This window comes from Panthera onca, chromosome C2 (assembly GCF_046562875.1).
Source record: "Panthera onca isolate mPanOnc1 chromosome C2, mPanOnc1 haplotype 2, whole genome shotgun sequence".
NCBI classification, from domain to species: Eukaryota; Metazoa; Chordata; class Mammalia; order Carnivora; family Felidae; genus Panthera; species Panthera onca.
Window position 1 is genome coordinate 26,987,905 of NC_138347.1, and position 25,370 is coordinate 27,013,274.

General features: G+C 36.0%; 1 long non-coding RNA gene across 1 annotated transcript in view; it reads right to left on the reverse strand.

The window, feature by feature from the left end:
* The window catches only part of LOC132683875 (uncharacterized), a 188,744-nt gene that overhangs the window by 15,785 nt on the left and 147,589 nt on the right, over positions 1-25,370 (reverse strand). Inside the window, exon 4 of the long non-coding RNA XR_013557856.2 lies at positions 8,329-8,443. This is a non-coding gene — a long non-coding RNA (uncharacterized LOC132683875). The remainder of the gene's footprint in view (positions 1-8,328; positions 8,444-25,370) is intronic.

The following is a 25,370-nucleotide window of genomic DNA, read 5'->3' on the forward strand; positions in this document are numbered from 1 at the left end:
CCACGGACGGTAAAATCATGACCTGAGCTCAAGTTGGATGCTTAACCAATTGAGCCACCCAGGTGCCCTGGAATGAAAGTCATTTAAAAAGAGCGTCGAAATAGAAGCAGCATAGGTTCCTGACTTCAAAGTGCTCAACTAGGTTTCTGGGAGAATGATTTTCAAAGCTATGTAGCCACCTCCCAATTTTCCATGATTTGTTCACATCTACCTCTGAATGTCACAGTCACACCATAAATCCAATGTGTCTGATGTCAAAGCTCTATTAACTGAAATGAGAACCAAGGAGGGTCTGATGCTGGTTCACAGAAGGATTATCATGATTCTCTCATTCTTCTAGTGTCAAAAGGTGGAGAAATTTAATGTCATCTATTCCTTTTTTTCCTTGCCACATTTTGTATACCAATGCAATCTACTTAGTCATTAAGTCCTCTTTAGTATACAGTCAAGAGATTTCTCACATTTACCTCCTTTTCACACTAACTGTGCATAGTGGTTCTTAACTTCGGGATGGTTAGTCTTTATTGAGAACCTTATTAATACTATTAGATTATTTCCCCCAGAGGAATGGCATGCCTGCTTGAAATGTTTCATGTAATCCAACGGGAACATAAAACTTCAAAAGACCCAGGGTATGGGGACCCAGGTTAGGAACCTCTGGTTTAGATCTTTTTGTTGTTGTTGTTGTTGTTGTTGTTGTTGTTTATTCTTTTGTCTAATTGTCCCCAGTATCTTCTCATTTCAACATTCTCTATCCAATTATTTCTCAACTGGAGTGTTAGTCGACCATCTAGGAGGCTTTACAGAATGCATCTGTCTGTGTAGGCTCTATTCCAAAACTAAGGAGTTGGAATTTATAGGATAGTAAGAGTGGTGTATCTTCATAAGTAGTTCTGATATGTCCTCTGGATTGAGGTCTTAAGTTACACTGACCTCAGATTAATCTTGTATCTTTCATCTTGCATCTTCCCCCCAAATCTTTAACAGGTTCCCAGTGCCTACCACACTGTAAAACTGCACAATTGCCAGAAGAGCCCCTGTGAGCACTGTACAGCCTCCTTAAGCTGCTCTTAGCTTGCTCTCCAATTGGCTTTTTGTAAAAATATACTCAATCTTCCAACAAAATTGAAAGCCAAACATAGCCCATCTTTTTGTTGTTGTTGTTCCTGTATGTTTGCACATAGAGTATATTCCTCCTGAAATCCAGCCCTTCCATCCCTTCTTCTAGAAACCCTTCCTATCTATCACATAGCTGCTAACTACAGTCTCTTCTAGGGAAATTTTCTTGATTCTCAATAACTAAGTAAACATGTCCCCAAACACTGCAAATACCAAAGCATTGTGTTTTTGTATTCTTTCTGGATCTATCACATTATAGCTTGGTAAGGTTTTTTTTAGTTTTTCTTATTTTCTCATAAGAACATAATATCCTGTGAAGAAAGGCTACTAACTTCATTTTTGTATTTCCCACATACGTAGAGCAGATTCTTATTTTGTATAGATAATGAAAGAATATATGGATAAGTAGAACGATGGATAGAAAGATTTAAGGGTTAGAAGTGTACTGTTTATAATGATCTGTAATCCTACTTGTCTGTGTGGCATTACAAAATAATGAATTTAGCAATCAAAGAGTATTCCTGCTTAGAAGTGAGATTTAGGACAAAGCTGAAGATTAATGATGAAGATAAAGAAAAATCATGGGGCGTCTGGGTGGCTCAGTCGGTTACACGTCCAAGTCTTGGTTCCGGCTCAGGTCATGATATGGCGGTTTCATGAGTTCAAGCCCCACATGGGGCTCTGTGCAGGTAGTAGAGTCTGCTTGGGATTCTCTCTCTCTCCCTCTCTCTCTGCCCCTTCCCCAGTCAATCTGTCTCTGTCTCTCAAAATAAATAAATAAACTTAAAAAAAAAATAAAGAAAAATCACTACCAGACTTTGTGGTAATATTTCCATACTTGACAAACACAGAGAGGTGATGCTCAAATTTTCCATTAATAGTTGAGAAGATCTAAGGCTTCATTGAATTTAGATCACTCTTGTGGAGGGAGCAAGCAAGCAACAATACTAGGGAAGCAGAAGTTTCTTCCTCTCTATGGTTTTAAGGAAATGGTAGTGTTCTCCTAAAGGTAGAAGATGTCACACAGTAGGTTAATTTTTTAAAACTTTCAATGGCAACCTCCTAAAATATCTAAAAATAACTTCTTTTACCACTAGTCAAGTGTGAAGTTATTTTTGTACCTCCTGGGTTGAATGTTCAAAATCATTGAGGCAGAGTTTAATGGTTCACCCACCTAATACAATTAAATGCACGCTATTCATAATAAGATAAAAACAGAGAGGGAGGCAAACCATAAGAGATTTCTGACTGTAGAGAACAAACAGGGCTGCTGGAGGGGAGGTGGGTGGGGGAATGGATTGAATGGGTGATGGGTATCAAGGAGGGCACTTGTTGGGATGAGCATGGGGTGTGATATGTTAAGTGATGACTCACTGAATTCTACTCCTGAAACCAAAACTATACTATACGTTAACTAACTTGAATTTAAATAAAATCTTGGAACAAAAAAAAAAATAAATGCATGCTATTTTTTATTGACTTTAGAATATATGAACCTGGCGTTTATATGCAAGAATATAAAAGTACAAATTCTTTTCAGAGGATTCTTGGCTTTGAGACCCACTTGACTGAAGTTCAAAATCATTCCATAAATGACATTATGTATTATTAAATTATCAAAGGTTAATCTGTATATGTGTGTACACAGCTTATATTTTTAAATCACAGAACATATTATAAAAAATTTGCTAAGCTAAATAGCAGTTGATGTTACTGCCATATTTTTAAATTTTCAGTATATCATGGTTAAAATAAACTCTGGCTTATTGGTGATTTTTCTTCTTATATAAAATTCTAAAAATCAATTTTTCCATTCCAAGATTGAAGAAGGAAGTAAGAATGTGGTTTTATAGCTAAAAGGAGCAATAGTATGACTGAACTAATCCTCTGATGATCATGAAACTCTCAAATAAGTCTCAAGAAGACATAAGAAAAGGCTTGGAGTAGTAACCCAAGATTTGTGCAATGAAATTGATTTCCATTCAAATCAGGTCTTTTACTCTTCTTGAAAATGTCAAGGTGTCAGCCTTGGCCATTACAAGACTGTGATTTATAGTTGAGACAAAGCGATAGTACCAGCTGACTGTCTGGAGCCACAGCACAGTGTCTGGAAAGGCTGCTGATGACAGTCATCGCTTTTCTTAGCCAATCAGCAAGCCTTAACTAAAACCCTGGTCCTTCCGCTTCCATCGTGATAAGAAAACGCTAAAATGCAATCTGGAAAATTTACTTTGTGGGAAATAAACAAGCGTTGAGGGAGGAAGTAGGTATAGTACTTTCACAGAATAAATAACAAACGTTATTTATGGTAATCTATATTTCAGACATTTAGAAACACATATTCATAATAAGTGCATAAACAGATGTTTCAAATATGACAACTTATTTTAATATACTTGAAACCACAGCATAATTTTGTAATTTGATTAATTAAGGAGAAGAATTGTGAGTGTTAAAATCAATTTTCAAACTCTCTAAATTATATTTATAGCATTGCTCATCTGCATCACAAAAAAACACCCAAAATGTTTTGCATTAGAATCATTATTCATAGCAAATTAATCTTTTTCTTATTGAGAAAGATCCCTAAATAGTAGTTCTTGATAGTATAATGTTTAAAACTGCCCAGGTCATACCATAATAAACAACAGGCAAGAAGGGAACAGTTTGACATCCTAATCATATAAAACCATATAATGGCTACAAGTATATATAGATATAATTATAGATATAATTATAGATACATATATAATACATATATAATCATATAATAGACACAATTATATAGAGATATAATTACATCTCTCTCTACAAATATAGCCAAATAAGTTGTCATATCTGTATATAATTACAGCCATTATATAATTTTATATGATTAGGATGTCAGCAACATAAAACTCCCTAATATTAGAGGCGAAAGTGGAAGGGATATAAAATTTTCTGCAACAGAACAGCCTAAACATATGGTGGCTGAGGATAAACACTGGACTACAGAATATAATCACTATGGCTTCTTTACCAAACCCCCATTTGTAATGATCTTAAATAATTTTTAAAATGTCAAATTCCCACAAGTCCAAATGCTGACCTTCCCGATGTATGCCATGTATTAAATGATCACAGAAAATGTTAAGAAAATGCAATTAATCTCCATGATACACTCAAGGTTGCAATTTGCTGCTGCAAATGTTTTATAGTTATGTACAGAGCACATTTGGACTAAATAAGTTAATATTGCCTGTATGTATGTTCATAGGCTCCACGAAGAGTACCAAGACAAACATGTTTGATAGAAGCCCATAACATATCACTCTGCTTAAACAATTTGGAAATTTGTGGTGTTTGTTGGGAGCCCTGTTATATTTTGCCTGTTTAAATTCTCTTCAGCCTCTGCTATTGACATTAACCTTGCTATGTTAATCTTGCTCTTCCTCCCCTCATAGTCTGTCCAATCTGAGTAACTCTCATCTGGACAGAGTAGTGGCTCCAAAACAGAACCAATCAGAGCCTTTCTGAGAAATGAAATTGATGGAGGGGCAGAGAGAACCTTTTTATTTTTTTCTTCTGGAATCACAAGCTCTAGGAATGATGCACGATGCATGTCTAGAGTTGCCAGTGGCTATCTTTGCCATCACACTGAGAGAATGTGAGAATGAAGTCAACCACCCAGGAATGAAGTTAGCACATTAGAGAAAGAAAGAGAGAGGGACAGATATTGAGATGGGTGGGGGGGAGCACCTGGGTAGAAGAGGAGAAGAGGAGAAGAGAAGCAGGAAGAGGAGGGCAGGGAAAGAGGAGGGGAAGGGGGAGGAGGGGAAGGGGGAGAAGGGGGAGGGGCAGAAGGAGGAAGAGATGATGATGATGTACATACACAGTTTCCTACTCTGAGCTCGATTTTGAGCTTTTGCTATCAAAAGAGTTCTGATTAATGCTGTGATTTAAGTTAAGGCTATTCTTTCCTGTGGAAATGTCCCCTGTGGAATGGAAAAATACCCAACTGTCTAATCTGATGCTAATTTTTTTTTCCTGAAATCATTTTACAATCATTTTCCTCCACATCTTTATTTTATAAGTCAGTTGTAAATGAGGAAAATGAAAAGGAGAGAGGTTCAGTTCCACAAGATAACTAATGGTAAAACTGGTATTAGAATGTGGTCTTCTACCTTCTACTTCACTATTCAAGTTCAGTGGTGGCACTTATGATGCAAAGGTGGAAAACTCCAAGTTTATTCTGCATATCTTGTTAACTCCCAGAGAACAGTCCAATTAGAATGCTTTGGTCCTTTGACTAAGTAATGTAATTGCTACTTTATGAAACTGAATGATCAATGTTATTGTATTAATTCACTTAAAAAAAGAAATTAAATAATAGCTTTTTTTAGAGGGATTGAAGTCATATGTAAATACTGCATTTTGGTCCAATTATTATGGAAATAGCATTTTTATAAACCATAATTATTAACATTTTCATGGTCTATGGTTTTTAATCACCAGACCTTTGCATAGTATAGGGAATCATAAGAACAGAGCATAAGCACTGCAAAATCCTAACAATACCCCATATCTTGCCCAAAGCAACTCAAAGTATATGGGTAGTTATTTCAGCTACAACTATAAAATAGGACACACCACATAGAAGTCTCATCTATAAAGTATAAAAGAGAATAAACTGCCAAATTACAAGACTTATGAAATGCTAAGGCACACAAAAAGGACAAAGAGTGTTAAATAAGACATATCTTTTGTAGACCATAAGCTATTTGAAACGAGAATATCTCTTTTTCTATCCTATAGGTGGCACTCAGGAAGCATATGATAAACACATTTATAGTAAATAATTTTTAAGTGCCCCTGGATCTGAAATAATTTCCCAATGATGTTTGCCTCTCACAGTTTGGGACAGTGTATGCCCAGTAAATTTGGGTGATGAAAACAATAGTCTGTATAGCAAAGGCAAATAGTAAGACCCAAACAGGAAGAAATTAATATTCACTGAATGTTTTCTCGGTGCTAAAGACTAGGCTAAGAAATTTACTCAGATTATTTTATTGATCAATCATTAAGCCTACACAAGCCCTTGATATTAAAAGGTCATAAAAACTTAAATCAATGGGGGCACTTAGGTGGCTCAGACTCTTGATTTCAGCTTAAGTCATGATCTCATGGTCATGAGATCAAGCCCTGCATAGGGCTCTGTGCTGGGCGTGGAGCCTGCTTAACAGTCTCTCTCTCTCTCTCTCTCTCTCTCTCTCTTTCTCTCTCTCTCTCTCTCTCTCTCTCTCTCTCTCTCTCTCCCTCTCCTCCTCCTCCTCCTCCTCCTCCTCTCCCTCTTCCTCTCCCCCCACTTGTGTGCATATGCATGCACTTACTCTCTCCCCCCAAAATCTTTTTGAAAAATTAAAAAAAACTTAAATAGATGGAAATCAGTTTAGTTGTTTGGTAAATGACTCAGGCTACATCTAAATGCATTGAGGGCAACAATTACTTTTTATCATAATATCTAAAATTCTATAGCTAATATTCATACATCTGACATTTCATTTTAAAGCCAGTAAAATTTGTTAAGTGATCAAGTCTTAATTGACCACAGTGATCCCACATGTTGATGTAGCCTTAATTCACTGAGACTTTTTTTTAAACTAGGTATACATTTGTGAATAAATGGATAAATTCATGGATTACCAGCTCATTTTGAGTTGATAAATTATATTTATGAACTGGCAAATCCCACATGAGTTTCATTCTCAAGCAGGGTCTCTCCACAACAGCAACAATGATGTGTTACTAGTGAATCCAAGTTTCTATCCTCTTTACAACTTGTAATTCCTGAGACAGAGAATGGCAATCTTTTCCCAATATCTGTGTCAATTCTAAAGGAGAACATTAGGAGAAAAGCTGCTAGAAATTTCAGTCCCGAATAGGTCATACTGGCCTTTAAATGGATTTTATAAGCAGTTACTTATCTCAACATTAGGACTAATAAAGTATATATTCTTATAGATGTGCCTACTCTTTATAGATGCACCTGTCTTGTAGATAAATCAAGGGTAAAGAACATTTCCTAAAGTCAGTAAGAGATATGACAGGGATCATTTTTTATCTTTCAAATGTAGCATCATACAGTCTAACTATTTATCAGCAATTTGCTCTTTCAGAATCACTTTATTGCATTTATTTAAAATATTATAAATCATAGAAATGAATGGGAGGAAATGAGCTGAAAAGAAGACATAAGTTGAATATCTTTCTCCCAAAGTAGCAAGAGCACTTCTGTTATGGTATGTCTAATTGTTGAAAAATACATTATCTCTTTGTTTCATGTATATACTTAAGTGATTTTAGTCAGTGCACTAGGTGGCCCTCAATAGAGCACACCCTATGGAAAGAAAACACATTTTCTTTAGACATAAGATACAATTCCTTGGAGATCCTGTTAATCATTTTTCCTTTCTAATTGAAAAAGTCACCACAGAAATTAGAGTACGAATTTCATTATTCTAGAAAGAACCTTAAAAGTTGACATGTCTTTGAACAATTGTCTCAGAAATCCTTTTTTAAGTACATTTTCATTTTCTGGCATGGCTTGAATTGAATTCTAAACTTTCTGCTGCTTGTCCTCTAAGCCCCTCTGGTGAATTTAAATAGGCTTCCCTATATATTTAGTACATTCAAGAATTCTTTGTCGCAGTGCCTACTCTGCTTTATTATTAGAAGGCAGTCTCGGAAGTCCAGCAGCCAGTTTGTTTTCTGCCATTAATAAAGAGTCTACTTTTTTCCCCCACTTCTTTGAAGAAGTTGAAAGGACTCCATGTTGTGGGAGGGTGGGGGGAGCAGGAAGAGAGACAGAAGTGAAGTGAACCGACTGTAGTGTAATCCTCCAACAAAAAATGTTGTCTCATGTAGAAACCTCCCCAAGGTTTACAAATGCATAGGCTGGGTTTCTAGTGTGATATATAACAGAGTAATAACTTAGCCACAGCTGGGTTGCCCTCTCCCCACTAAGAAGACGAAGTCTACTAGGAGAAAGACATTACAGTTTTGGATCCTACGGAACCAAATACTCCCACCGTCTAGTGTTTCAACACAATCCAACTCTCTTACTGAAGATGTTTGGAAACTGGAAAGAGAATCACAATGGAAGTCTACAATTTCTCAAAATTCACTTATATGTATAGGAAAATAAATAGAAGGGTTTCAAGAAAGACCTACCAATTTGGATGTACAAAACATTGATGTTGACTCATGGCCTAGGGAAAGCTAATTCAAAGGCAAGGAAAGATGATTCCACAGAATAGTCACTTGGTGCTCACAAATCATCAGACACCTACCAACAGAGAGGGAGAAACTTCTTAGAAAAAAGGAATGGTTAAATCCACCTGCATAAAAGAAGCCAAAATACCTTAAAAGACTAAGATGAAAAGTGGAAGTCACTATTCTTATTTCATTAACCTAACTGATATGCAGTCCATGATTATTCATACACTTTTTTAGGAATCAACTATTAAGGTAACAAACTTAAAATCACACTACTTATATGAACAATGAAAGATTTATGTCACCATATGAGAATTTTTCACTTTTAAATTCCCCATAAAACATGCATGAAATTAGCTGACTGATTATAAAAACAAAACTATTTAATCTTACATTCACTTAATATCATTACCTTCAAGTTCCACCTGCTTTTAAACTTCCACAAGTAAAACATTACATACAAGTTAACAGTTCTCGATAGTAAGGCACTTCATCCGGTAAAGCTACATTTAACATAAGAGAGATTTGGGGAAGAGGCAATGAAAGTTGAAGCTAGCTCACTGAAAAACTGCTGTGGATGATTTTATGACAATATGTCAATTTTTACACTGATTTTATTGAGACTTTTTAAAAATGAAGATATATACATATATAATAAATATATGCATATATGCTTCAGTGTGTATTTGACCACAAATCATCAGAAAACTAAGTATGGAGATGACAGACAATAATAGCACCTAAGTTTCTGCACACTAAACATGTATTTGCATAGCTACACAAAAAAGTCTATTTTTCAAATGCTTACAAATGCCCAGGATTTTTTAAAACTTCTCTATATTAGAAACTTCATTTTCCTTTTCCAAATACAGTTACTAAGAGATCAGTGGAATTTGAGTACCGAGTTAAATGTCTAGTAAGAAATTAAACAAAAGAATGCAAGTAATCAAAATGATGCCTGTGCTTGCTGCCTACGGAAATGTAGGCAGCACTGCATGTGTAAATGGCAAGAAAACTTGGGCGTTAGCTAACCCTTTATGTACTGTTTTCTCAAAACCTATCCAAATATGACAGCTTGTAAAACCATTTACATATTTATCAGGTGAATTCGACCAAACTTAGGCATGCCCATTTGGAAGAGAATGGAAGGCAGTATACACCTTTTCTGATTTCATTAGTAATTAACTTATACCATAATTCCCCTGTGATACTTATACCTCTTCTAGAGATTATTAATGTAGCCTAAAGCTTAAATGACTTAAGAATATCTCTATATACCTCTTCTTTAGCTTCTGGAACACTAAAGTGTTAAGGACTTTCATACGAAGAAAAATATCGATCCCATGAACCCTGCAATGAAATATAATCATATTTAGATTTGGCAAAATTCCAGAAGTGGCTGCCTTGATGGATCCTAAAAGACCTAAAAAAAAAAAAAAATGCCATTTTGGAAAATTGACATTTTCCTTACAGAGATTAAAAGTTAAATGCATGAGTATCACAATATTAACAGAGCAATACAAAAGAGACAGAAAAAAAAACTAATACTTCATTGGTCTTTGGTAGATTTTAAACTGATAAGTTTAAAGTGAGTGATGATTTTTAAAAAAGGAACTTGAAGTTCATAGTAAATTAACAAGCAATCTGAGAAAGGAATAAGAATCAAGCGGAGGTTAGTATATTTATGTAAAACAGTGATTTGCTATTTCAAAATTAAAATGTGAAAATAAGCTGGTGTCAGAGAGGAGGTGATTCCTCATTTCCACCGCATTGAGCAAGCTCACATCGGCAGCAGACAGCTCTTAATATATGCGTCTGGCTCAGGCTGGTCTCCCAACCAGGAAGCCATCGAATTGTTAATATCACTGCTTTTTTTTTTTTCCGTATGCAACACACATCATTTTCTCGTTCTTTGTTGTAGACCTCTCCTTTTATTTTAAGCTTAGTATGATCTGATTTTCCAAATCATATTTTATACCCCCCAAACAATATTATTCTGTGACAGTTTAGGTAGAAATGCAGAAAAAGTGGCATTCATCTATCCATATACAGCATAAAGTAGTTTTATATAAACAAAGTCACCCACTTATATCTCTACCCACCTTTACGGAGTAAGAGAAAAGCTTTATCAATGATGTTCTCAGAAAAGGTAGTTTATATGCAGGAAGGTTACATTGAGAGGGTTCAACGAATCATATTTGATGATTAGTAAAAAAGCAAGATAAACATCACTGCACGCTAAATTCAGCTCTGGTATCTTTCTTCTATGAAACAGAAGTTAATATATAGTGCAGTTCATAGATATAATAACATAGAAAATATTACATTTGAAATAGCTTATATCTGATATCACTATAGCCAATAAACAACCATCCCTTATATTATTTTAGAAGTAAATTTATGAAACACCTTTTACGTATTATTTATGATTGTGTTGAATCAGGTGTCTGTAAACATATACCTGTATGTGACATTGTTTTATATATGAGGTCCTTCCTGATCTGATATATAAACATTGCTATTAAATATAATCAAGTTTCTATGCACTTGTACATACATACACATAGAGTTCTTTGAATTGAGAAACTTGTGCTTTTAAAGCTGTCTAATTACAATGAACACGTGGTTAAAACAAGTAAAAGATAAATACTACCAAAAATCTTCACTGTTTATATTACCTCCTTTCAGATGGAGTTTTAAAACCTATGTTTATACACACACATATACACACTTAAAATTTCAGAGATTCTAGATAAATGAAATAGGTGATATAAATAAGGAATCTGAATAGGTACAGTGTGGACACATGCTTAAACATATTCTATGTGGCTCGTATAGATGAAGAATATGTTTATAATATTGTAGTATCAATTTTTCAGGAAATACAAGTCATGGGCGATTAGGATCCTGGGATATTTCAAACATGAGTAATTGTAACAAATCCAATGAAAAGGTGAACAAAGACTCCATACAGTGTTCTAAAGTACATTCATAAATTTATTTTAACAATGCAGAAGATACATATAATTTATAGCACTCATGTAAAGCATTAGAGTTAAGAGAATGAAATCATTTTGGTTCTTCTATTATGGAAAGTCTGTCATCTCCATTTTGAATCTTAGTATCTGCAATATTATTGTAAAATCTGTAAAGGGGTTTAATATACTGATTCCACTTACAAGAAATAAATATGTGATGTGGTAATGGCTAATAATGTTCAAATATGACACGGTAGTTATAGTTGGAATAGTTTATAAAACTGAAATTCTTAAAAAACGAAAACTATGCAGTTCAGATTCAGTTGACAGATGAATAGAGCAGTCTGACTTCATAGGTGGTGTTTACTGATTTATCTCACATAGGTTCATGATATATATACAAGGTAAAATGTAAAGATGAAAAGGTACCATATTTTTGCTAATTACTGATGACTCTTACGACCAGAGTATGCCTTATTATAATATGACATATAAAGTATTTCGTCTGGTTAAAAGACTAAGGAAAACTCTGGGAGTAAATACCAAGTATAAAATAGCATTCTCCTTAAATCAGTAGTAAAAACTAATAGGGTCAGTAAAGAAGATTGTAAATGATTTATTTCTAGGCCTCAAGCATGATTATAGCTATACATTACATATTCTGAGCCATAATTACATGGAGACATATAGGATTTATGTAAGTAGCTAATGTATATATTTCTATGCATATGAAAGAAGTTTTAAGTATAAACCACTCTCTTCCTTACTAACTAAGGAGGTATTCTCTTAGACTCTCTCAAAATACATTAAAAGAAGCATTTTAAAAACACCTGTATTTTAACTTTGCTTCTCACATAGTTATCTATTGCTTTCATATGGTCTTTATAACATAATACAAATGCTACTCAGTGCAACTCTATAATCACTTTTGAGTACAGTTTCTGAAAATAGTATATTTGGGGTTGGGTCATGATGAAAACATTGCTGATTATAAAGAAAAGCATTGTTCTTTTCTCCTAGGCAGAATCTATGTATGTTCTTTTGTTCTGGTGGTAACTGCAGACAATCAATAAGGTCCAAAGCTGCTGGTTCCCCTCCGCCTAGGTCCCAAGAGCCTGACTTGTGATGTTACTAAAATACCTCACAAGTTAGGGTCTCAGGGACTAGGAAAAGTCTGGTTTGATGCGGTAGAATTCTTCTTCCAGTAATAAGGCTAGCTTAGAAATTACAGTTGGGTTCAGTTAAACTTTTTCCTCTAAATACTAATTAAAATACATACGTAGAAATATATAGGATATATAAAAGTTAGGATTAGCTGAATATTCACGACGACCATTTATAGACTAATTCCAGACCTTAAAATAATGAAGAATATGAGAAACAATGCAGACAATGAACAGTTAAGAGTCATTCCATCAGATCCAAAGAAAGAGACTAAAAATGGGTTAAAATCTGTTTCTAGCAGATTTGTACAGAAACACCATAGCCTCTATTACATTAAAGAAGGATTATATGCCAGTTAATGGGACCCTAATTGAAATTCTGCTTCCCATTACACTTCTTTACAGTACAACTGTTAAGGTGGGCCAAGGACATATAACACTTTAAATCTGATTTAAATATATACTGTTGCAGCTAAGAATAAAACGAAAACTTTTTTGCATGTCATAACTTAATACCTCTGAAGCTTGATTTTTCTCTTTGAATCTCCAAACTATTCAGACAGCAAATATTTCCATGCATACTCTGTAGCTATTTGAGCAATGCCACTTAATAAACATGTAACTTAAAATGCTGGCAACATAAGAAGAAAAAAAAGATTCTATTTCTTAAATAATTGCATTATAAAGCTCAATACTTTTGAAAATACACAATCCCAGTCCTGCATATTCACTGAATTTCCTCCGATCTTTTAGCCTTGTTTGTGGTTCAAGAACAGAATTGGTACTTTAGGAATGATCCAAGGTTTAGTAGCATAAAACGCAGTGTATAACAATCGGACCAGCCATAACATAAAAGTCCTGGCCACAGAAGTGGAATCTGGTTCTTCTGAAGTGGTTGATCTTAAAAGGGAAAAGAGGAGGAAAAAAAATGGAAAGAATTAGAATGTTTTCCTGTAGAACAGGTGAATCATCCATTTCCAAGTAAGCTGCAAGGAAAGCTGAACAAAATATTTGCTAACTGGCCCCCCTCCTCCACCCTAGTACCACACCCCTTTCCAAACCACCACCCCCCACCCCCTGTCCAGATCTTTACTTTGCCTTGCAAGACTTTAAATATTCTGCTCCATGATGTAATGCATCATTATATAAGATCTCTTTCTGTTTATCATTTGATTTTCCATACTGAATCCGTTATGGCTTAAAATAGTAAATAGTTAAAAAATAAAATAAAAAAGCAGCACTCACAAAAAGCAAAAAATAAAACAGTCCTTAGATATAAGTCCATGCTTTTCCTTAAAACTGAATATGGCTTTACAATTTTTGACCATAGCATTCAACCAATTATTAGAATGAAAAATCTCACCCCTCCATAAATATGACATTAACATAATTATACCACCCCCATCACGGAGACCCATCCTCCTTAGGGAATACATCTGATGCTCCAAAGATGGAAATCAGTCAGATTTTAGTTGCTCTCCAACGTACCTTTGCTTCTCACTGACTGACTGGCTTTTACCCTCCACGCACTCACACGCCACCCCCTCCCCTCGGCTAGACACGGATGCCCGAGCGAGCACGCGCGCGCACAGGCATACAGACACCCAGCGAGAGGCGAGGCAAAGCATCTGATGCTGACTCAGAGCGCTTCTGTGTGCAGGGGGTGTCGGCGGCTGGTATTTTCACTGCGCTCATCATTAACATTAACTCACAGTCTAGCATCCACCCTCTCCCAGACCTGCGGGACTGCAGCATTTGCATGACGCTGTCACTCTAGCCTTTGCAGGTCAGATGATGGGGGGGGGGGGGGGGGGGGGGAATAAAGAAAAGAAAGAAAGAAAAGGAGTGAAAAGAAAAAGCCCCAAGACTCTCATAAAGAAATGCCTTCATTTCTTCCAGGGGCTCCTTATGTTTCTACCTTTCTACTTCCTCTGTGGCTATGTCTCAGTTGTTTGACATCTTTCCGGAAGAAAATGTCCTGTGCTTCAATGAGCCAGTAGTCAGTTGGCCCTCCCCTCCCCTCACACTCGGATCCCCACCCCTTCTCCCCTCTAATCAATAAGACAGATCTCCAAGTGCAGTTGTGGACACAGGCTCCGACACAGTCTCATCCTGGATCCACTACCTCAGAAAACAGGCAGCCAGGCTCACACGTGATAGAGAGATAACGCCAGCAATTCTTTAACAGTCCTAGACTTCATTTTACGCCTTCTTTTTCGGCGCCCCCCCCCCCCCCCCCCCCCCGGCTGAAGAAAGAGCAAAAGGAGTCTTCCCACTTCTATATGAAGCCCCCAAAGAGCCCAAGGGACACATGAGTGAGACCCATCTGCATAGATCAATCATTTCTATTTAATAATGAACAAAACTACAATTTTAATAAAAATAATTGCTTAATATTTTTATTAGCTGTGCTCTCAGTTCGCAGGAATTATAAGATCTGCCAGGATCTGAGTCATCAATATGATTTAAACTGTGTTGAAATCCTAATTTGCTGCAATAAAACCAACCAACGGGATATTGGTATATTTTTTATTTTTATTTGATTTAAGAACTTATAAAAATAATAACAAATAGCTGTGTGGTGGTGAATGTGTAAAAGTTTTTAGGATTAAAAAACGCTTGCAGGCTGTAACTATTAGAGATTGAATATATGCTTACATAAAATATGGATTTGTGTACATATATGAAAACCGTCTACTATATACGTTGTTACAAAAGGGTCTAAAATATTTGGCTGAACACAGCGCTATTTGTGCTACAGTGTTTCATAACATGAAAGACGGTATGTAAGTATTTATCCAGTTCCTTTGTTTTTCGGAGGTTCTTTTTAATGACAGAATGTGGTAAACTGCCTACCTTTCCTTTCTACATGCGCACTATTTCTGAATTACTTGCCAGACAGAACTAGCCATCGATGACTCTGCAGCATACAAGAATTACATACAAAGGAAAGTACGGCCATTCGCAAGCCAACGGTAATGCTGTCTGGTGCTGTAGAAATTTCAGTTTACTCACACAGACAGATCCCAGCATGCACTGCAGCACTGCAGGACCAACTAAGGTAGCAGTTTGGCAACAGATCTGTGGCAACAAGCGCGAAGCACAACCATTTGCAGAGGTTCCAAAGAAAACATCACACAACCCATAAAGAGAAAGAAGCCTCTGAAGCAGGAGATGTGTGTCTGAAATCAGCTCCGACAGGCTCCTGATTTGAAAGAAAAAAGAAAAGAAAAAAAGAAAAACTTAAGTGCAAAAACAAAACAAAACAAAAGAAAACAAAAAAACACAAATGAAAGAAGGGGGCACCCAAAGAAAACATGGAATTAAGTACACACTCTCATGAGAGAGAGAAAGGCAGGAAGGAAAAGCATAAGAAAAGAAGAAAGAAAAGGAAATGGAGAAATAGGAAGAGGGAGGGGAATGATGAAGGAGGGGAAGAAAGGAACAGGAAGTAAAGAGCAAAGAATCACCGAGCACTGAAGCAACAAATAACATATGAAATTAGATTTCAGAAACTCAAGATTCAGGAATTGTGTTCAAGCTTAGAATTTAATGAAAAACTGTAACAGAAATTAATGCGTGTACAGCAGAGCTTAAAATACTTATTGTCAGTAATAGAGATGCCTGCTGACTTCTTCCTTCCTGTTCTACCTGTATTAAACTGGTCATCTCTTAACCTCTGTTTGCTCAAACCCGTCTTTTTTTCTTTTTTTCTTTTTTTCAAGCTCTCTAGCATCTTTGTCCTTTATGCTATTTTTTTTCTAGACTGTGCCCACAATACTCTGGATAAATTAATGCCATGACCTCGCTATGGCTATCAGACGTAAAATGTCGACTATTTTAATAATTGAACATGCGCTTACAGCAAACTGCCTACTGATATCTTAGCTCCATGCACTGTCTGCAAGAGCACCTCATTCCCAGCTCTGTGAATCAGAAACAACAGATGCAAATACAACTTTTTCCCCCCAAAATCTATGTCATCTCTTTCTCTTACATTCATAGACAGACACGCACAACACTCAACTTTACACAAGGCATAAAAGCACTTACTAAGGAGGTTAGAAAATCAAGAGGAATAAAGGTTTGATGAAAAATAATGATTATGACTGAATGGCCATGCATTTAAAATATTTATATCCAAACAGGAGTTAGCCAGTTTCAAGTGTCCAGGCTTCTGTCAAGACCACCATTAGGGCCAATGGGAATGCAGACTTGATTAAATCAATATTTGTTTGAAAGAAGATGTTGTAATCAATCAGTTCAATTGCCGCTGTCATAGATATGGGTTTAAGGTCTCTTCTGATTCTAATTTCTCATCACCAGTACTAAAACATCCCTAAATGAGGCTTTGACTATGGCTGAACTATTTACAAGGTAAAAATTTTACTATTTTACCCTTCATTTAAGCAATGCAATGCAAGTATGGTCTTGCTAGATTATTTTTACATGTTATTTGAGTTTTGCTCTGTTTCTTAAAAAAATAACCAAGATAGATCTGGATGTATATCAAATGAAATATTCAGTTAGAGGAAGCAATAACTACTGTGAAATACTTTAATATAACCTGTCCTCCACCTTACTGACAAGGCAGGGATATTTTATTTCTTACAGAGGCCATTTGAAATCAGGGTTATTATGGGAATCATATTTAAAAATATTGGTGGGGCTTGGGGTAAGAGATGAAAAACAAAAAAAGATCTGATTCAAACTCTGATTCAAAAGTCTGCATGGATATGCAGAATATATTGCTTTTTGCTAGTTGTATAATATTTTCATTGTTTTACTTAACCTACACTCTTCTAAAAAGGTGCGACCTTTTTAGAAGAGTGTAGCTGTTTTTAAAAATGTGAACATAAGGGAAGGGAAACAAAAATAATATAAAAACAGGGAGGGGGACAAAACATAAGAGATTCTTAAATATGGAGAACAAACAGAGGGTTACTGGAGGGGTTGTGGGAGAGGGGATGGGCTAAATGCGGAGAGGGCATTAAAGAATCTACTCCTGAAATCATTGTTGCACTATATGCTAACTAATTTGGATGTAAATAAAAAAAATTAAATTAAAAAAAATGTGGCTATTTAAAAAAATTTTTTTAACGTTTGTTTATTTTTGAGAGAGAGAGGGAGGGAGGGAGAGAGAGAGAGAGAGAGAATGAGTGGGGAAGGGGAAGAGAGAGAGGGAGACACAGAAGCTGGAGAAGGCTCCAGGTTCTGAGCTGTCAGCACAGAGTTCAATGAGGGGTACGAACCACAAGATCATAACCTGAGTGGAACTCAGATGCTTAAACGACTGAGCCACTCAGGCGCACCTACATGTACCTATTAAATTAAAATTAAGTAAAAGTAAAAATTCAGTTGCCTTAGCCATATTTCAATGTATAATATAACACACATGGCCAGTGGTTACCATCCAGGACAATGCAGCTATAGAACATTTCCACCCTTGCAGAAAGTTTTATTGGATGGGCTGACTTAAACTGTCTTTGTGAAAAGTTTACACATAACTGATCATTGGGTCCCAATACTTTCTTTCGAGTCTATTTTTTTTTTAATTTTTTAACGTTTATTCATTTTTTGAAAGGGGGAGAGTATAGGCAGGGGAGGGGCAGAGAAAGAGGGAGACAAAGGATTCCAAGCGGGCTCTGAGTTGACAGCAGAAAGCCCAATGCAGGGCTTGAACCCACGAACCACGAGATCATGACCTGAGTCAAAGGCAGATGCTTAACCGACTGAGCCATCCAGGCACCCCCTTTCCAGTCTATTTTTGGAGAATGAATCTATACTGATTTACTTAAGCATCTAAATTTCTTCTAACTGAAGAACATCTAGTGCTTTTGTTTACTAATAGTTTTGAAATATGCAAGATTAATTGCGGGGAGGGGTTTTCTTGCAAATGACTCTAAGGTAGTTGGTAACAAAACCATTAGAAGACACACACAAAACACTCAAGCTGAAGCCTCTGAATAAATCTGAGAGATGCTGATTTGTCTAACCTTTCCCGATATGAGAGCCATGCTCTTTCTTTGTGTCAAACAACATATCTTACATATTTCTGTTTTCAATAAAGAAGGGATATAATAGTAGTGAGTAGCAAAAATCCAGAGAAAAAGTAATTTTTAAAAATCCTAATCATATAAGGAAGGAATAGCAGTTAAGAGCAGCAACAACTATGGTTAGAGTTTATATTTTTTTAAGAGAAAACAAATAGTAATTAAAGTGTAGGGGAGACAAGAATCAGATGACAATATGGGGCGCCTGGGTGGCTCAGTCGGTTGGGCGGCCGACTTCGGCTCAGGTCATGATCTTGCGGTCCGTGAGTTCGAGCCCCGCGTCAGGCTCTGTGCTGACAGCTCGGAGCCTGGAGCCTGTTTCGGATTCTGTGTCTCCCTCTCTCTCAGACCCTCCCCCGTTCATGCTCTGTCTCTCTGTCTCAAAAATAAATAAAAACGTTAAAAAAAAAAAGAATCAGATGACAATACACAATGTTGATCTGGTTGGGAATTTTCTACTGACTAAAACACTGACAAAAACAAACAAACACAAAACTGGTGCGTGTGCGTGCGTGTGTGCAGACCTAGTTTAGGTAATTTTGAGTTACCAATCAGATTCTAGAACTAATTATCCTAAACAAAATGAAAATATAGTAAAATACAAATGTATATGAATTACTACTCTAAAAATGTTATGGTGAGGGATATAGCTAGTTTTTAACCAGGAAAAAAATCTGACCTACATTTTCCTTTCAAAGATTAGTATTTGGACTACTAGAGGAGGATTCAGTGCTTAACTCAGACACTTTTGACTGGGGTGCAAAAGGTTTATTTGTCAACCTGGAATTATTTTTTTTAACTCTCTTTTGATAAGCACAGAGCATTACAACTGACATGGAAAAATAATCACACAGATTTCCTTTCAGGGGTGATCCTTTAGTTGCTGGTACATGAAATCTAATGTTCATTCTTCTAGTGAAGAAATGTATGATAGTAACTCTCTGTGGTAATCTCTCTGCCTCTCTCTTTCTTTCCCTCTTCCCTTCCCTGCCTCTGCTTCCCTCAAGTGAGCAACCCCTTGCCGATCCAGCCTGTCATCAATATCCACAAGGGGACCCCATTCCAAGCCACACCAGTGAGACCAGACTTGAGGAAAGCTTGTCTGAGATGGGGTAATTAGAGCAAGAACATGAACTTGAGGGAGGTCTTGAAGGGAAAGTGGCAGTAACAGCCACTGTTGTACAGCCACGCATAGGAAGGAACAAATAGAAATAGGTCTTGAGGATGCTGGTGGAGTATCCGTCTTTCATGAAAAAGGCAGAAAAAAAAGAAAAACGGGTATGACAATGAGAGGCAATTTGGATATCATGAAAAAATGATGCCATATCAAATTATATGTAAATCTCGAAGAGTATTTTTCAATAGTTAGCAGGATACATACCAATAATAAAACAACATTTCTGCTGTGTTGATGTGCTTCCTAGCAGGTGAAAGAGAACAGAATTAATCTTGGCTTTTTAAGATGGGACATGAGTAGAAAGGATTTAAATGGTATCAAATGACTTCAGAATTACTGTCATCTTTAGAGCTTGAACATTATGGCAAAGAAGCAATAATAGTTTATGTTTAAGCTAACGTTACTCTAAAAAAGTACTGTTTTCCGTATGTTCTACACACAACACTTTGAAACAGAGTTGGGAAATGAGAAGGGAACTGATCTATGAGTCAGAAAACTGGGTCTAGTGCCAACTCAGTAAATAATAAAGTTTATGGTCGCAGATACGTCACTTAACTCTCAGAACCCTAGTTCCTGTATCTTTAAAATTAGGAGGGATACTAGGTTAATCATCAAGGCCTAATTCAGCTCTAAAATATTGTGCAATGGAAGGGGAGTAAAATTGGAAACACATGTCAGTCATTACTACTTACTATTTAGATATTTGCATACATAATTATCTGATTTGATTTTCATAGTACTGTTTGTAGCATCTATCTCCAGAAAGATCAATGACACATCTTCTTTATGTCCCAGTGATATCTCACCTAAGAACTAAGTCTCAAAAATGTATCATTTCAGGGGCACTTGGGTGGCTCAGTCGGTTAAGCACGCAAGCCTTGACTTCGACTCAGGTCAGATATGACGGTTGGACTCAAGCCCCACATTAGGCTCTGCACTGACAGAGTGGAGCCTGCTTGGAATTCTCTCTCTCCCTCTGTCTCCCTGCTCAAATAAATAAATAAATTAATTAATTAAAAAATGTATCATTTCATATTAGCTGCATAATATGCTAATGTTAAAATGTTGCATTAGATATTTTATGTGGTTTACCCTATTTAAATTTAAATTTTCATTTATTTGAAAAAATACATAAAATATTCTCATTTTAGAACTAGGGAGGTAGCAATTTTCTAAGATTTAGAAAAATGTGTATATACTGTCATGGTACATGCACTAGGGAGAAGAAGTCATAGTTTCCTTGGATAACTCATTTTTAAAAATTAGCCTATATAGATAAAAAATGTTTTTGATTAATGGATCAAATAGACATATTTCAGCTTTAATAATGCATTCAACATGTTAGGCTAAAACATGTCAGTTTATAAAACTTCCTTCAGTAGATTTTAGAAGTTTTAAGTAAAAAAATCAGGGGCACCTGAGTGGCTCAGTTTGCTAAGCGTCTGACTTCAGCTCAGGTGGTGATCTTGCAGTTCCTGGGTTTGAGTCCTGTGTCAGGCTCTGTGCTGACAGCTCAGAGCCTGGAGCTTGCTTCAGAATCTGTGTCTTTCTCTCTGCCCCTGCTCTGCTCATGCTCTCTCTCTCTCTCAAAAATAAATAAAAATTCTTTTAAAAAATCAGAAAATCAGGTGAATCATAGGCTTAAAAATCTGTCAACTATCAAAAACTTTTAAAACATCTTTTTGTCTTTTAAAAGTGCACATTTTGAATGCTGCTTAATTTGGGTGGAATAAACTTATTAATGGATAATTATTATTCTGATTGCTCATAATTATTCATATTCTATATTTTTTAGAGTTTCCTTCAATATGAAAAAAATATGCTGATTTCATATGGTTTGTTTCATCATAAAGAAAAAAAGTCTTTATCTATTGATCATAATAGGTAAAATAGAGCAATAATGATTAAAAATGTATTTTGTTTATACTTTTATTTCTTTTCTTAATTTTTTTCTATTAAAATAATGTATATTTTTGAAACCCATTATCATTTAATCATACATATTCTTTTCAAGACTGAATTTTCACTTTGTTATTTATATGCTCAATGACAAAAATTGTTTCTGGATTAATATATTTTTAGAAGTATAAATGCTGTGAGACAAATTTAACTTTTCAAAACCTATTCTTTCATGAAGAATGCCACAAGCTATACTCTCAAATGTTATTACATAGGTTTTCCACAGAAGTTGAAGAAGGTTCCATTACCTGAGAACAGAGGAAAATGCTTCTAGGCATGATGAACCCCATTTAAATATTTCTGAACAGTGAAGGTTCAAGTGTATCCTGCATCCCATGCTTTGTTCCCATCCTTTCCAATCAATTGTATTGATTTGTTAAGGGTTAGAGGGTACACTTTCATTGATCAAGGAAATAGCCTGACACAGCAAAACCGTCTGACAAGTCAAGGCAGATCAATCCCACCTTTGCTTCTTTTTGGATACATTATGGTTATTCATTCTGCATCACCCAAATTCCATAAGATATATCTTAGCCTAAGAAAGGAAATGGAGAAACTTAACAGAAGACCATGGGGGAGGGGAAGGAAAAAAAAGTTAGGGAGGGAGCCAAACCATAAGAGACTCTAAAAACTGAGAACAATCTGAGGGTTGATGGGGGATGGGAGGGAGGGGAAAGTGGGTGATGGGCAATGAGGAGGGCACCTGTTGGGATGAGCACTGGGTGTTGTACGGAAACCAATTTGACAATAAAGTTCATATTAAAAAAAAAAGAAAGGAAATGGGGAAAGAATCACCTATTTTCTTGGGTAAAAAATAATACATTTCTGGATATTCCCCACACTGAATTGCTTTTGAACTTGGTGGTCACTATATCACCTGATCAAGTGCTTGGCTTCATCTTCTAGTTCATGCGAAAATTCTGTCCCTTTTCAGGATTTTACAAAGTATTAGGGAAAATTTTTTTCTTAAAAATGTTGAATTCATTTAGAAAACCAGTGTCTGTTTGAAAACATATCATTGTAGCCTTCTTTTCCAGAGCCATCTACCCATTCATTTTTTTATTGCCTTGGTGCAACCGGCTGAGCTGCAAATAGTCCACTGGTCCTGACAGCTTCTTTGTCACTTCAAGAAACTGGAGGACCCACTTTAAGTTGCCTTGGAAAATAACTTAAAAAAAAGCCTTCATACAGGGGCACCTGGGTGGCTCAGTCGGTTGAGCATCAGACTCTTTATTTCAGCTCACATAACGATCTCGCAGTTCATGGGATCAAGCCCTGCTTTGGGCTCTGAGCTGACAGTGCAGAGCCTGCTTGGGATTCTCTCTCTGCCCCTACCCCACTATCGCTCCCTCTCTCAAAATAAATAAGCAAACTTAAAAACAAACCTCCAAACAGTGTTATATTGGCATATTAATACACTTAGGAGGGTATTTTGTAAGCCACTGTACTCTAAACCTCCAGGAGTTACTAGTACTTTGATTTTCACTGTCCTGAAAAGTTACATGCTATTTACTATCCTTCCTACCCTGTAAATTCTACTTTGGTAACAAAGTAAATATTTACAAAAATTCAAAGCCCTCCTAGCCCAAATGGCCCACAGGCCTGTCAACTTTTTTGCAGTCATGCTTGATTATACTTCTTTATTTAGCAATTTAATTAATTTATTTTCTCTTATGTGCCACAAGCCATAACTCATTAAGGAAAAGGGTTAGAGTTTATGTTTAGATACTTTGCCATTCTAGAACTTTGAATTTAGGAGAAACATATTTCCATTCCTGTGCTGGAAAAAGACATGTTTTAAAGTACACATTAAACAGAAAAGAACAGCTTTTCCATTACTAACTGCAGTAGGACAGAAAACTTACTGGTTCTCTTAAATACTACTAAACCTTTAAAACATTTGCTAGATGACAGCATTATAGAAAAAAATAGTTTCTTTAGCAAAGAATTAAAGCTGAATATGCAACATTTCTTAGGAGCACTGAATAAGTCTATTTGTCCAGCTTACTTTGCAAAGATTGCGTAGAAAACAGCACCATAAACACTTTCAGTCCCCACACAAGGGCTAAACAAAGAGTCCTCTTTCTAGCCATCTAATCGGGTAATTTATTTTTTCAACCATCACATAAATCGAAACACAGCTGTAACCAATGACTTGCAGATCCAGTTCCCAGCCAGCTGGAATCAGTTCTGCTGAAACAGCAAGATTTTTACATTGTTCACTTCTGTACATCTGGAGAAATCATTGAGGTTCAAAGGTGACCAGAAAAGCTCTTTAAATAAATTCAACCGACAGTGAAGATTTGCCTAAGGATCTACAAACTCCAGATTCACTTTTACAAAACGTTCATTTCATGAAATTAATTCTTATAAAGGCTATTTGCATCCTCATCTGTATAGACTTTATGAGTTGCTAATTGAATTAGGCACTTAAATGCCTGTTTCTTTCAAACAACTTGCTTAGGGTGCTTCCAAACTTTTCATAAGAGTTGTAGCTATTTAAAGATGGTTACATTAAAACATTATGTTACATGCAGAAACATGGACTACACAGACCTGGAACAAAAGCAGATACCAGAAATGTACCTACTCATATCTCAAGTTTAATCTTGTTTAGCTAATATAATCCTCTATTTAGATCAAAATAAAGGAGAAACACTATCCGAAAGAAAGCAGAGCAGGAACACCCCCATCAAGCCAGGCAGGAAAATCCCTAAGGAGCCAGAGTCCTGGGAGAGACAAACCTCGATTAGGAATGTTCCACATGAGGTATTCCAGGGAGGTGATTCTGGCATAGAAAAGAAACCCAAGAGTAGCAGATACTTGTGCTCCGCCCTGGAAGCATATATGCGCACACAGGGCAGAAGCTGACATTCCCAAAACAAAAACCGACGCAGCCAACACTTGATGTAAAGAGCCTTCCGCAACAGTTGGATAAACTAAGAGCAAATAAAAATCCAGAAGAATAAATGTAGCTTAGCATTGAAATTGCACAAAATATATCGATTCAAATGCATCATTTTCTTCACTAAAGCCATCGCAAAGATAATTCATCTTGGGAAAATGAATGTATAGGTCTGCCAAACTTCTCAGTAGTTTTTCTTGTGTTAAGAAAAAAAAAAAAACATACACAAACTAAGCACCAATACATTTTGTTCTTCCTTCTCTGGTTAAGTCTAATATACAAGTAAACAAGTTATTTTCCTTAGCCGTCTTATGCAAATGTGTGGCTATTTCAATGACAGTGGATGAAGAGTCAGTAACTTCCTTATGAATTATATACCTCTAAAAAATAAATAAAAGTGAAAAAACAAATAGTACTAAAGTATACTTTTAGTTTTTACTGAATGACAGATGGTGTTCTCATAGTAAGGAGCAATTCCCCATTAGATGTTGAATTCACATAAAGGTGTATATAAGTTCATTCACTTGGTGAACATATGCCTGATTTTTATGTGTCACTGTGCACAAAGGCTATAGAAAAATAGTCTGGAACAGTTAGAAATGTGATTTAATAAATAATAAAATATTCAGTGTCATGAGGATTACATTTATGATTTTAAGAATTTCGGAATCAGAGAAAATCGAATTTAACCAAAAAGGCAGGAGACCTGCCCTCTTGTCCTCTACTGGTTATTGACTGGCCGTGGCACCTCGAGGAAGGCAT